This window comes from Malania oleifera, chromosome 4, assembly GCF_029873635.1.
Source record: "Malania oleifera isolate guangnan ecotype guangnan chromosome 4, ASM2987363v1, whole genome shotgun sequence".
Taxonomy (NCBI): Eukaryota; Viridiplantae; Streptophyta; class Magnoliopsida; order Santalales; family Ximeniaceae; genus Malania; species Malania oleifera.
Genome location: NC_080420.1, coordinates 108,605,057 through 108,620,160, shown reverse-complemented (window position 1 = coordinate 108,620,160; position 15,104 = coordinate 108,605,057). Strand labels below are relative to the sequence as shown.

The 15,104-nt window shown below is 36.6% G+C and overlaps 1 long non-coding RNA gene across 1 annotated transcript; it reads right to left on the bottom strand.

The window, feature by feature from the left end:
* Positions 1-12,599: 12,599 nt before the first annotated feature.
* LOC131153476 (uncharacterized) lies at positions 12,600-13,600 on the bottom strand. Its single transcript, XR_009136241.1, has 2 exons — positions 13,336-13,600; positions 12,600-13,187 (listed from the first exon to the last, which is right to left on the bottom strand). It is a non-coding gene; the product is annotated as an uncharacterized LOC131153476 (long non-coding RNA).
* Positions 13,601-15,104: the final 1,504 nt, after the last annotated feature.

The following is a 15,104-nucleotide window of genomic DNA, read 5'->3' as shown; positions in this document are numbered from 1 at the left end:
AATCGAATCCTAGTCGCCCTTCTCCATCTGGTTCCTCCGATCGAAAATCTTGGCCGACGAATTACCTAACCTCAGTTCCCAAAATCCCAGCCTTGCCTTTCCGCTTTCCGAGGGCCATCAGGCTCCAAATCACCGAACTTGATCTACAACATCCGCATCTGCAAAATCAGAAAAATCCACCAGGTTTGAATCTTCAATATTTTCGGCCTCGAACACGCCGATTCCTGCGAAACATTGATCGCCGATCGCCGATTGCTTATCGCCGATCACAAAGCCCCCTGCGACTCTCTCTCTATAACCGCAACCGCCACGAACAGTCGTCGTGCTCCGGCGGCTCCTTCTTCCTCGTGCTCCGGTGGCCCTTCTCTGCTCGAATCCTCTTCGGCGCCTGATAGACGGCCAGGAACAGCAGGTTCATCAGCCTGCTCAGACAAAACAGCCACATCTCCTCGGTTCGCCACAACTTGGGTCGACGAGATCTCGGCCAGAGCCAGAGAATAAATAAATATATAAATATATATATATATATATATATATATATAGAACAGATCCCATCAGACATCAGAGCCGGTTCCCAAAGGCTCTCCTTTTTTTTTTTTTTTTTTCTCCTGATCGTGTCCATTGAAGCTACACCGGGAAAAAAAAAAAATTCAAGATTCCTTCTCCAACGCGGGAATTATACTCAATGATATGTGGTCTGAATGGAGATGCATATTGCAGAGAAAAAAAAAATATATCCTTTATCTGTAGAAACTCACAACTACTGAGAAAGATGATCTAAACGATGGCTGCTGATATTTATATCTTCAAAAATTATGAACGCTTATTTCTAAAGTTTTTTATGATGGAATAGATAAATTACAAGTTTTTGTCTTAAATTAAAAGGTTTTCTTTGACAAACAGAATGATAGATTACTCTCTATGTATTACAAGAAGTAATCGAGATTTTTGGTGAGTTGGATTATCGTGATAAGGTGATTATGAAGAGTGAGAAAGATAATAAATCTTACTAAAAATTAGCTCAGCATCAAAGAGTGTATATTTTCTTTGTTGGATTAGATGTTGAATTTGAACAAATCCATGATGAAATTTTGAGAAAGGAACCTGTTCCTAAATTAGAAGAATGTTATACACCGGTCTGCCGTGAATTTGTTCGATGCACAATAATGAATGAGATCCTGAAAAATCTGAATCTGAAGCTTCAGTCATAGTGGCTCATCACCGGCCTCCTCAAAACCAGCAAGACCAAATAAAGTCCAGTCATCACAAGACAAATAATGGAGCGGACAAATCGGCCTATAAATGCACTCATTGTAATCAAACTGGTCATCCCAAAAGTTAATGCTTTAAACTTGTGGGGTATCTAGAATGGTGGGATCACAGTTGTGATCCACGAAAGAGGAATCTCAAGAAGACCACTACTACTGCGATTGTTGAAACAAAGGCGGCGGATGAGGTGGCTGAAAAAGTTTCAGCATTGGTAGCAGTTGCAAGTAATGGCGGTAAGGTTTTACATATGTCTACACCTATTTCTAATAGTGCATGGATAATTGATTCTGGTGCAACATATCATATGACATTTGATTCTAGATAGGTCTCAACCCTTAAACCATCTTCACAAATGTCTGTTTTCACTGCCAATGGTAGTTTGACCCTAGTTATTGGGGAAGGATCCTTGCCCCTCATTGACACTTTAAATTTAGATTTTGTTTTAGTTGTTCCATCTTAGAACTATAATCTTTTGTCAGTTTCCCAAATAACCATTACTTTATTTTGTGTTGTAATTTTTTTGCCTGAATTTTGTGTGTTTAAGGACATCCGAACGTGACAGACGATTGGTCGTGGTGTTAGGCAAGGGAAGTTGTATTACCTGGACTTGGTGTCAAAGAATTTAGACAGGTTGGGTCAAGCTCTGAAGGTGGATGGTTTTGAGGGGGAAAAGAAAAGATCTGACATCTGGTTATCACATCAACATCTGGGACATACTTCTTTTGGTTATCTCAATAAATCATTTCCTAATTTATTTGCAAAATTTGATGTTTTTGAACTTGCAAAGAATCATCATGCTTCATTTCCATTAACTTTGAATAAAGTTCAGTTCCTTTTATGGTTATACATTCTAATGTTTGGGATCCATCCAAAGTCACTACCTTGCGTGGATTAGGTTGGTTTATTACTTTTATTGACGATTGTACCAAGATGACCTAGGTGTGCTTGATGAAGTCCAAAGGGGAAATGAACTTGTTATTTCAAAATTTTCATAAAATGGTTCATACTTAGTACAATGCACAAGTTAAGGTCCTCCATAGTGACAATGGAGGAGAATATCTGAGTTCTAATTTGTAGCAATATTTGGAAGCACACAAAATTATTCATCGAACTACTTGTTCCTATACACCCCAACATAATATGGTAGCTAAGCGGAAAAATCGTCACTTATTGGAGGTTGTTCGTGCTTTATTGATAGAAGGTTGAATGTCGTTATCATATTGGGGTGAAGCGCTTACTTCTGCAACATTTTTTATCAATCGAGTACCCTTGAGCACTATTGATTTCCAGACACCATCTCAAGCTCTTTCTTATAAAGCAATTGTTGCTCCAACTGTTCCAAACTTACCTCCTTATGTCTTTGGTTGTGTAGCATTCGTACATCTTCATACGAATCAGTGCACCAAGTTGACACCTCGAGCATTGAGATGTGTCTTTCTTGGGTACGCTACTCATCAAAAAGGGTACCGATGCTATCATCCTCAAACTCAAAGAATGTTTATTACTTTGGATGTTGTTTTTCATGAAGATTCCATGTATTTTCCCTTTGAGCCTAAACTTCAAGGGGGGTACCAGGAAGAAGTTCAAACTCTAGACTATAATGTTCACATTTATAAAGAGCAAAAACTCCCTAAACATGACAACCATGATATGGGCAACTTGGATACAAGTGGTATAAATTTGGATACTAGTGGTGATGAGCACCCACAACCTAGGTCAACCAATCAAGAAGTGGGTGAATTGGATTTGAGTGGTATAACTTTGGACCAAAGTGGTGATGCACACCCAGAAATTGAAGTTGTGGCTCCACCCTCATTCGAGTCCCTCGCACCGTAGGCAACTAATACACCGAACCAAGTGTTGGCTGAGGATGCTCCTGAACTAGTTAGAAAACAACTACCACAGTGTAACACCAGAGGTATTCCTAAACCCACATATGAATCCGATCCTTCTAGTAAAGTTGAATATCCTATGAGTCACTACGTGTCTAACCAATTTGTTAGAATCAAATCAGTCATTTGTGAATCAATTATCTGCTATATCCAGTGTGCAGGAAGCATTAGTTGACCAAAAGTGGAAAGTTGATATGAATAAGGAAATGAAATCCTTGCAGAAGAATAAAACTTGGGAACTTGTTGATTGTCTACCAGAAAAGAAACTAGTTGGATGCCAGTGGATTTTTAATGTGAAGTACAAAGAAGATGGTACAATTGAATGCTTCAAAACAAGATTGGTTTCAAAAGGATACACCCAAACCTATGGGATCGATTATATAGATACTTTTGCACATGTAGCTAAAATCAACACAGTTTGAGTATTGTTGCCTCTAGTTGCGAACTTGGATTGGTCATTACAACAATTTGACGTGAAGAATGCCTTTCTACATGGCGAGTTGTTCGAAGAAATCTACATGGATTTCCCACCAGGAAGCATGATACCAGAAATACATAGTTAGAAGGTGTGCAAGTTAAAGAAATCATTGTATGGGTTGAAACAATCTCCAAGAGCATGGTTTGGAAGGTTTACAAAGGCTATGATAACCTTTGACTAGAATCAGAACAATTCAGACCACACTTTATTCCTAAAGAAACGACAAGATAAAATCATTGCACTTATCGTATATGTAGATGACATGGTAGTCACAGGAAATGATCCTGAAGAAAGGAAAATACTACAGAGGTACTTGTCTAGAGAATTTGAAATGAAAGATATTGGTCCATTGAATTTTGTCCTTGGAATTGAAGTGTCCCGATCTAATAAAGGGATCTTTCTCTCTCAAAGGAAATATACCTTACATTTGTTACAAGAAACTGGTATGTCAACATGTCAACCAGCTAATACACCAGTGGAAAAAGGTTTGAAATTATGTGTTGAGTCTAATCAAGTACCAGTTGATAAAGGGAGATACCAAAGACTTGTTGGAAGATTGATGTACTTAGCACACACAAGGCCTGACCTTGCCTATGCATTGAGTATTGTCAGCCAATTTATGCATAATCCTGGAGAACAACATATGAATGTTGTTATGCGTATTTTGAGATATCTAAAGTGTTGGAATTTGTGTATTCCCAAGAGGGGGATGAATTGGGTATTTAAAAATTTCTACTTAGGTTAGATCCTTAACCAATATTTAGCAACCTAGGGTCTTTCTAAGCAAATGTCAATTACCCACTAATATAAAATTGAGCAAATGATCGAGACAAATATTGCAAGCTCAGTATTCCCCAAATAAATATGTATGCAAATATCTAAAGCAATTAAAACATGCATAGCAGTTCAAGTACTAGCATACATGTGTGGAATTGAAAGTGCAGAAATTAAATAGAGAGCCAACACAAAATATGTTATCGGGGTTCAGCCAATATTGCCTACGTCCCCACCTCAAGCTTATAAGTAAGAGAATTCTACTAGTTACTCACTTATAGGTGGAGCGACACCATTTACAACACCTTACTAGGATGGTGTACCTAGTTTTCTTAATCGGGTCTAAACCAATCCGATGCTTACCTAACCGAGTCTGAGCAATTCAGGACTATTCACAGGGCTAGTCTCCCTCTTCCGATAACTCGTCAGGAATACAACAGACAATCAAATAATTTTTGTGTATAAACCAATGTGCTTCTAAATTAAGCAGATGATGTAAGTATTCTCAATACACTCACGTATGATGGGATATTAAGCTTAAGTGAGATCTTGTTTAATCAGTATATCAACTCACAATAATATGTGTATCTATATGTATATGTGTGAGTGAGTGAGACCTTTCATCCAAATTAATATATTCACAATATGAATAATCAAAGAGTCTCTACAACCCTAAGCAAATATCAAAATAGTATTTTTTAAATATCAAGTACAATGGATATTAGGGTTTAAGTTTGCTAAAAATATTTTTATCAAAGCACAAAGCAAACTTATGAAACTTGCAATAACGATGCAAGTTCTTAAAAAAATGTAGAGTTTTCCCAAGATATATTTATGAATGAAATGCAATGGAAAAACTTTAGCTAACTCTCAAAAGACAATATCAAACAATGCAAGTATAAAAGAGTTGTTAGCTTGCAAAATGAATGTGAAGAACAAAATGATCTTTCTAAAAAATATGTAATTAAATGAGTATGAGAAAGAAATTTTAGCAATATGCTTGTAAAAGGTGGGAGTATGAAAGATTTAGCCCAATAAAATTTTTAGAGAAAAATTTGCTACTCGATATGCTAATCTCACACTAATCTTAGCAAAGGAGGAGGTATATATAGTTTTTGTCAAAAATATAACCGTTGGAGACATCAAAGGCATTTTGGGATTTGTTTAATTATTTTTAATAAAAATTAACCTTGTTTAACTACGGCAAAAAATTTTCCAACCCAAGAGTTCAGTCGACCATGGTCAAGGTTCAGTCGACCACTTTTATAAGTTTAGTCGATCGTGACAATTTTAAACTACAGGTTTGGTCAACCGTCTCAGGGCGATTTTGAACCCTTTGTTGGTTCAGTTGACCAAGACAAAGGTCGGCCAACTACTCATCTAGGTTCGATTGACCCAAGCTAATTTGAACTATACATTTGGTCGACCAAGTTGTTGGGGAGTCAGGTACCTTTTTGTTTGGTTGACCTAGGACGATACGTTCAAAATAGAACGATCGACCGAGTGAAGTCAACATGTTGACTTTTGGCCGGTTCGGTTGACTGAGGCATTTATACTGCCAAGGGTTCAATCAACCAAAACCACTGGTTTTGTTCTTTTAAGTCCTGTTTTGGTCTCTATGCTTCATCAACCCAGTGTGAATAAGTATAAGGCATTTAAGTTATATGGGTGATGGTTTCTATAGTCATTCTAAGGCCTCTTGAGCATATACACCCCATTATGCATGATATGCAAATACTACAGACCATTATTACAGACCAACAAATTATAAATTAAATGCAATACAACAAAATGTCTTCTTCTTAATCTCTTGCTCTTCATTTCATGGAGTACGCCAGGTGTATGTGTATTAAGATCCATCTTGGCCTCCATTTTCCCTATCCCTTATGTGTGATCTTAAATATGGACCTGTTCACATACTAAATACAAACATTAGTTCACTATATTTCGTCAGCATAAAAAAAAAAAATCGGACTCAAAAAATCAACATAAAGTCGACTCCGGGAAAAGGAATTTTGTTCACTAAAAATAGAGATTGTCAAAGCGTGGAAGCATATACTGATACTGACTGGGTTAGAGTAGTAGATGACAGGCAATTTACTTCAGAATATTTCACCTTTGTAGGTGGTAATCTCGTTACATGGAGAAGCAAAAAAGCAAAATGTTGTTGCACGATCAAGTGCAGAAGCTGAATTTAGAAGTATGGCACTTGAAGTTTGTAAAGTGTTATGAATAAAGCTTCTCTTGAAGGATTTGGGCTATTCGCCTCAGCAACCAATTTGACTATATTGTGACAATAAAGCAACATGTGATATTGCTCATAACCCAGTTCAACATGATCGTACAAAGCATGTAAAGGTAGAAATATTTTTCATTAAGGAGAAGTTGGATGAGTGAATCATGGAGTTACCTAACATTCGATCAGAGGATCAGCTGGCTAATATCCTCACCAAAGTAGTTTTAAATCGAGTGTTCTCAAAGTTTTTGAACAAGTTGGGCATGTGTGGCATCTATGCACCAACCTGAAGGGGAGTGTTGAAATATTGGATTGATCTTGTAATTAATTGTAATTAACTTAATTTGGGATTCTTTCCTATTCTAGAGATATGATATATATATGAATTCATTGAGAAAACCGAATAAAAATATTATTCTCACTCAATTTTTCAAGTAACCATGTAATAATTGATGTTTGTGAAAAATATTTAATTTTTCACTATATAATGCTATTCAATATTAGTGATAATTGTCAAAAAGTATGCACGCTGCACATAAATATATCATCCAAGTATGTGTGTATTTAATTTAGGGGGGGGGGAGAAGGGAAATTTGAAGCGCTCACCATTACGTTGTCCTATCACAACACACACCCCCCCCCCCCCCCCTCCCCTCCCCCACTCTTCTCTAGCTAGTATCATTCAACTCATCTCTAGCTCAAAATTATTAAATCAACATAGACCACTTTTTCAAGAAGGTAATTAGTTAATTAATATGTTGAATTCTTGTCAAAATGGGATATGAGAGAAACGATTGAAAAAGCTAAGTGTTGGAAGATCAATCCTTCGTGTAGTTTAGTTCCTTTGTTTTAACAAATCGAGTAGCTTGGAGTTTCTTTTATTAAATAATTTTGTCTAATTTTTTTTCTTGTATTAAAATAAAGCATACAAACAAATTACAAACAAACAAATTTTTTTTTTTTTATGTGATGTTTGGTTTTGCGGATAGAATGAGAGTATAAAACTAATGAAATAAAAATTTGAATAGGAAGCATGACGAAAATCAAGTGATGAATTTGTTAGAAGTGCACTTTTGAGACTTATCCCATATCAGACAATTAAATGGAGGATGAGTGTGTCCATATACATAGATGGATTGAATACCTAATAGCTTAAATTTTTAGGTTATGTTAGTACCCACTCATGCATATCTAACTCTTGCAAAGACTTTTTTATTCTAATCTAACAAAATGTGATTTTATTCCATTTGATTTTATTCCTTTCCTATGTACCAAATGTGTACTTAATTGTATCAAAACTTGATTTTTGGGTTAAGTTTGTGCTCACACATGCATATTTAGCATGTATGAAGGCTTTTTGATTGTAATTTAACAAATTTTGATTTTATTCCATTCTTACGCACTAAATGTATACTTAATTATACTAAAACATAGGCATACTAAGTATCTAAATTTGATTGATCGAAATAAGTCAATCGCTTGTAAATACTACTTTGTCATATGAAGATCAAAATTTGAAATATATATGTTCCCATTTGATATCAAAATACATCCAATTTGTCATGAAATTGTGAGGCATTTCATTTCTTTCTTTGAGTTTCTTTCATTTGGTATCATTTCTACTACTACTAATACTACTAATTATTATTATTATTATTATTATTATTATTATTATTATTATTATTATTATTATTATTATTATTATTACATTTTTATATTGGATTATTAATACATACGTATAATAATTATTTCACACATATTGTGAATTGTGGCTCACATTTTAAAGGAAAACATGGAGGAAATCAGGGTGCAGCAGTGCAGCAGGGCAAACCGTCAACAGTAGCCTTATAACTGTCGACAGTTTGGGGCAATGTTTGAATGAAATTCTATTATGTCTGAAATCGTCGATGGTTTGGCCCAAGCCGTCAATGGTTTGGCTTGGGATGCCCAGCACAAATTTCAAATTTTGAAAGATGGACGTTAGTATGGTTGGGGTTTGGAGGGAAAACCTCTGGGAACTCTATTTATATGTCTTATTGGATGTATTTAGGGGGTTGGTTGATAGTTGTTGAGAGAATTGAGAGGATTCTTGTATTACTCTTGTAATTTGCACAAGAAAATAGTGAATCCTTGTCGTTTGCACCCGTGGATGTAAGCATTGTCGAACCACATAACTTCTTGTGTCTTTGTGATTGTTATTGCTTCCTTTAATTTGCTGTGGTTGTGGATTATTCTATATATTCATTATTATAGTACTGCATTGTGTGTTTGATTCTTTACATACTAATATATATTCCATTGTGCATATTTGAGGGTTTAACAAATTAGTATCATAATATTGTTGTAATGGCCTTTAGATCTTCATTTGTGAAATCTGACATTGTCAAGTTTGATGGAACTAGGAATTTTGGTTTGTGGCAGAGAAGGGTGAAGGATCTTTTCATGCAGTAAGGCATGGTGAAGGCCTTATACAAAATTCAATCAGAAGGCATGGATGAAGCAAGTTGGAAGGAATTAGGGGTAACAACAATATCAACCATCCATCTGTGTTTGGCTAATGATGTGTTGTATCATGTCATGGATAAGGATTCTCCGACAACAGTTTGGCATAAACTGAAAAGCTAGTCTGTGTCTAAGTCTTTATTAAACAATTTTTTTCTTAAACAAAGGCTATATTGGCTTAATATGGTGGAGGGTTTGGATTTGAACCAGCTTATCAACACATTCAATCAGATTGTGAGTGATTTAGTGCATGTTGATGTAAAGTTTGAGGAAGAAGACAAGGCAATGATGCTATTAAATTCCCTACCTGCGTCTAACACATATGAAAACTTGGTTACCACTCTTACATTGGGTAAGGAAAGCCTGAATTTGGAAGAGGTGACAAGTGCATTACTCAGTTTTCATTAAAGAAAAATAGCCAGCAATGAAGTTTTACGTGGTGAAGGGTTTGTGGTGAAAAGTAACTAAGAACGTGGAAGACGTAAGTCCCTGAGTGGATCTGGGCTGCTGTCTAGGAAAAGGAAGGACGTGAAGTGTTTTAGATGCAGAAAAATTGGGCACATAAGACCAAAATGTCCAGAGTGGAAGAATTGGGAATGCTGAAAATCAACAGGGTCCGTCAAAATCTGAAAATGTAGTGGAAGGAGACTCAAAAAGCACTGATGGGGATATGTTATGTGTTTCATCAAGTTCGGAGTGCCTCGCGGATTATTGGATCCCAGATATCGGATGCTCTTATCATATGACAACAAATAGAAAATGGTTTAACACTTACAGGTCAGTTAATACTGGTTGTATTTTGATGAGAAATGATATTTCATGCAAGATATTTGGTAATGAAAATGTCAAATCAAAATGTATGATGGTGTTGTAAGAACCATATATGATGTAAGTCATGTACTAGGTTTAAAGAAGAATATAGTTTCATTGGGCACTTTAGATTGTAACGGGTATAGTTACAAGTCTGAAAATGGGGAAATGAAAGTGTGTGAAGACGACTCAATAGTGATGAAAGGAGAAAAGGTAACAGTAAATATCTATGCACTGCAGGGTATTACGGTTGTAGTCGGAGCTGCAACTGTAGAATCTAAGTCAAATGTTTTGTGGCATTTGCGGTTATGACATATAAGTGACTATATGTATTCAGATGTTTGGGGATCAGTGAGGGTAGCATCACAGGCCAGACATATATTTTCGTGGGTGTATCACGAAAGGTCTTAGTTTATATTGTATGACATAAGCTTGATATTGATGTGTTTACCAGGTTTAACTTGTGGTTGAGGTGGAGTGCCAGACTGGGAGATGGATCCTCAGGTCATACATTAGGACTGAGTATGTTGGTTTCATTCAAGAAGTTTTATGAGCAGGAAGTCAGTGAGTATGACACATTTTTCGCGTGAACGATCGCCAAATGTATCACTAGATAGGAGAGTTGCAGGTGAATTGTGGGCAAGTTTTGTGGTAGATTATTCGGGTGTGAGTGGATGTCCACTAGTGCATTGTCCTAGTGATGGAGGATCTAGGCTTGGTGTTATGTCTGGACAGTACATCTTTCTGAGGTATAAGAAAGGTAGGTGCAAGCCGAGTGATTTTGTGGCAATCAAAGGGGTGATTGAGGACATGACTTTTGGTGATAAAGCCATGGGGCAGTGTACTCAGGTAAAGGAAAAGAAACAAATGCCAAAAAATTGCAGCAGTAGAAAACATGTAATTCAAGTGGAGTTAGATACTCAGGGTAAAAATGCAGAGAGTTCTATCTTGGGTCAACAATATCACAGAATAAATCGGCATGTGATGCAGGTAGAGTTACAAACTCAAGGCAAAGATGGCATTGTTCATATTGCAGAGAGTTTCAACTCGGGAGACAAGCAGGATCACGGTGGGTCCATGTGCACTATCGGACCACCACTCGGGTATAAATTGGCATTCTAGAATTTTATGCATTCATTACTACCAGCAACAAAGTTCCTATTATTTTTCAAGTTGCAATGCACGACAAATGGAAAAATAGATGGATAAGTGCTATGGTGGAGGAGATGAAGTTATTGTATAAGAATTAGGTGTGAGAGTTAGTGAGGCTTCCAGTGAGGAAAAGGGTGATAGGATGCAATAGAGTGATGTAAGTGATAGGATGCAATAGAGTGATGTATCTGTTGTGTGTGAATGACATGTTATTTGCTGGGAAGGCTTTGATTGAAGCTAATCAATTGGGAACTCTATTAAAAGTTTTTGACATGAATGTGTTGGGTACAGCCAAGAAAGGTCTTGGTTTGAAGATTCACATAGACAGAGCTGCAGGGAAATTGGTGTTATCTCAGCATGGCTTTGTGAACAAAACTGTAGGGAGACTTTATTTGCCATCTCAGGGGGTTCTGTGGAGAATCGATGTGAAATGTCTACCACTCAATACTTAAGGATGAACTATGATGTCCGAAATATGTCAAAGGTCCCCCATGATGGTGTAATGGGGTGTTTCTGCAGGCAAGAGAGTGGGCCGTCAGTTGTGAAATTTGTTAAAGACTATATAAGGGGCTTTGGTGATAGAAGGTTTATAGCAGCTTTTATGTTTACTATTGTGGGAAGGCTTTGTTGGAAGTCTAATGCAAAGTCTTAGGTTGTTACATCTAAAACGGAATCAGGGTTGATAGTAGAAGTCAAAGCTGCCATCGACAAGTTCAAGCGGCATTGCTTGGGCTTGGTGTTTGTCTCTAGTTGCTAAACAAGAGACGGTCCCAACCTAACGTCCCAAGTTCAAGGTGGAGCAGCAGATTCATGTTTTTCAGTTTCTCCTAAGGGGCGTATGTTCACCAAGGTGAAGATTATTGTGAATTGTGGCTCACATTCTAAGGGAAAGCATGAAGGAAATCAGGGTGCAGCAGGGCAAATCATCGACGGTTTGGGGTAGTGTTTGAATGAATCTCTATTGTGTCTGAAACTGTCGATGGTTTGGCTTAGAATATCCACCATAGATTTCAAATCTTGAAAGATGGATGTTAGTCAAGTTGGGGTTTGGAGGGAAAACCTCTGGAAACTCTATTTATATGTCTTATTTGACGTATTTAAGGGGTTGGTTAATAGTTGTTGAGAGAATTGAGAGGATTCTTATATTGTTGTTGTAATTTACACAAGAAGATAGTGAATTCTTGACGTTTGCTCATGTGGATGTAAGCATTACTGAACCACATAATTCTTTGTGTCTTTGTGCTTGTTATTGCTTCCTTTAATTTGCTACGGTTGTGGATTATTCTGTATATTCATCATTAGAATGTTATATTGTGTGTTTGATTCTTTACATACAAATATATATTCCGTTGTGCATATTTGGGGATTTTACATAACACACAATGCACATGCCCTAATTATTAAAATTATATTCTAGAATTTTCCTTTATAATTGACATTTCAATCATTATAGATTAACTAAAAAATTCATATTAGAGATTTCAAATTCTAATAGAATGCAAATTATACTAGCTAGTAACCATAAATTTTACATCAATTCCTTGACTCATACAAAGTGAAAGTGAAACATGCTGTAACCTGCGACTCTATACTTCAATTACAAATAATTAATGCTACCAAACGAAAACATTAAAAAAAAAAAAAAAAAAAGGCAAAATCACTGCAGATCGAGAAAAGCCCACTTTTGCTTCAAGGCCCATCACAAATCACTATTCACCAGCTCCCCCACATAACTCTTCCATCACCACTCAAGCCCAAGATAGGTGTACCCAAGGTGACTTCCATGGGCCTTGGCCCAGATTCCCAGCCCAAACTCTGCACAATCTACAACACACGCAAAAGAAATAGATCTGCAGTACTACACTAGGACAGTGATCACAAATCGATCATTCTCCTTTTTTAAAATGTTTATTCTGCTCATTCACCAAGTAGAGGAGATGGAGTGAAATGGACCGATCAGAAGCGCGGGGGCCCGCCAGGAGGGCCACCAGGCCCACCAGGAGGGCCTGGAGGCCCACCAAAGAATGGCCCACAGCAGCTCTCTAGGATGCAGCAGCAGCACAGGAAATAAAAACTGCCAACAAATGAAAATACCCGTTAGTACATAAACAACATATTATGAGAAAACCAAGAACTGCCAAGTTCTGAGTCGACTCAGACCGTGTTGGAATCGTACACTGGTAGTAGATGGGAGGAGGAGAGGAATTTGAAGAAGTACTCACCAGCGGGAAATACCATCACAGAGAAAGCCAAAGCAACCGCATGGACTGGGCGGCCCTCCCGGTCCCGGTCCCCAACCCGGCGGCATCCTTCACTCTCTCTGATCTCTCTCTCTGAACAGTGCAGTACTAGATTTGATGAATGAAATATTTGAGCTCTATCTGCGTGTAAATGGTTTTACCTAGCTAGCTGTATTTATAGAGAGAGAGAGAGAGAGAGAGAGAGAGAGAGCTTAATGGGTAAGCATGTAATGCATGCATATGCTTCTTCAAACTTCTAGCTATGTAGCCAGCTACAAACGAGCGGGTTTGACTGGTAAGTAGAACAGAAAAAAGGAGAGATGGATAACGAATGATAATGGCTTTACACCTGCCTTTCTTCAACGACCTACGGTTCAATGTTGCACTTCCCATTCAATTGCATCCTCTCTCTCTCTCTCTCTCTCTCTCTCTCTCTCTCTCTCTCGCTTAATTTCTTTACTTATATATGTAAATACTTTGTGTTCAATGCATGCATGAGATATATTAACTCCTTCGCATTTTTCCATTGTAATTAACAAGCTCACGAAGTCACCTACGCGTTGAGGAAAAGGGCAATGGCCTCACGCGTACACAAAACCCTGTGCCGTCCATGTGGTATCAAAGGAGGAAAACTAGGTGGTATGATATGGGGAGAACAAATTCAAAAATAATTTGGATAGCTTTAAAATGTGAAAGATCATTATTTTTAAGATGATATTTAAATGAGTTTGCTGTAAAAAGAATAATGTAATTCAGTTTCAGGATTAAACAAATTAAAACCATAGAAATCTGTAGGCAGCAATTCTAAAAATTTCTAAATTTTGACTCTTAGATTTGAAGTTGGTGTAGAATTTTAATACAATTTCATGTTACATCTTGTCCAAACCAATACAAATCCAAATTGTAAGTTTGCTTAAACATGAGGTGAAGAACTTTTCTTGGAAATAGGGTATTTGATTATGAAAAAATGCAAGGATTAGAGAGAGATGAATTTGGAATAAAAAAATTTTCTATCAAGACCCTTTGTTATAAACATGAAGGGTACAATTAATTCCCCCTTCCAATCACACCATTCTTCAAAATTGTGTCTTCATATAAACATGACTGTTGTATTTAAATTTCAAATTCACATTTCAAGATAACAATTATTTCCAGCAGTCATTTAATTTGAAAAATTAATTATAAAATTCAAAACAAAAATTTTCAACCTACCCAAGTGTCAATTGCCAAGTAAATATATATATATATATATATATATATATATATATATATATGTGTGTATTTAATTACTAGACTCCTCCGAATTCGATTTTAAAATGCTTTATTAACTCTCCGTTTTTGTAACGTGGTTAGAGTTACTATACAAAATTTATTTTAAAGGATGAACATCTCTATGACTCCACATTAATAGCATTAGATTCTAGCTCCACTAATCTATAGGCTTTGGAATTTTGAACATATTCTACAAAGAACATTTTTCAAAGCCCTTGGTTGTAACTTTTTTCTAATAGAGTTCGGAATGTATTCTACAGAATCAGCCCCCTACCCTACGATATTCCAGATTAGGCTTCCCCATACCCTAATATATTCTAGATTAGACTTTCTTCATTTCTAAAACCCATGGCCCGACAAGGTGTCATGGGGAGGAATAATGTAAAAATCCAGAAATTTAAAATGATTAAAATAATTTTAAAAAAAAATAAATAAAATAACAAATAAATAAATAAAAGGAATGACGTGGGAAAAAGAAA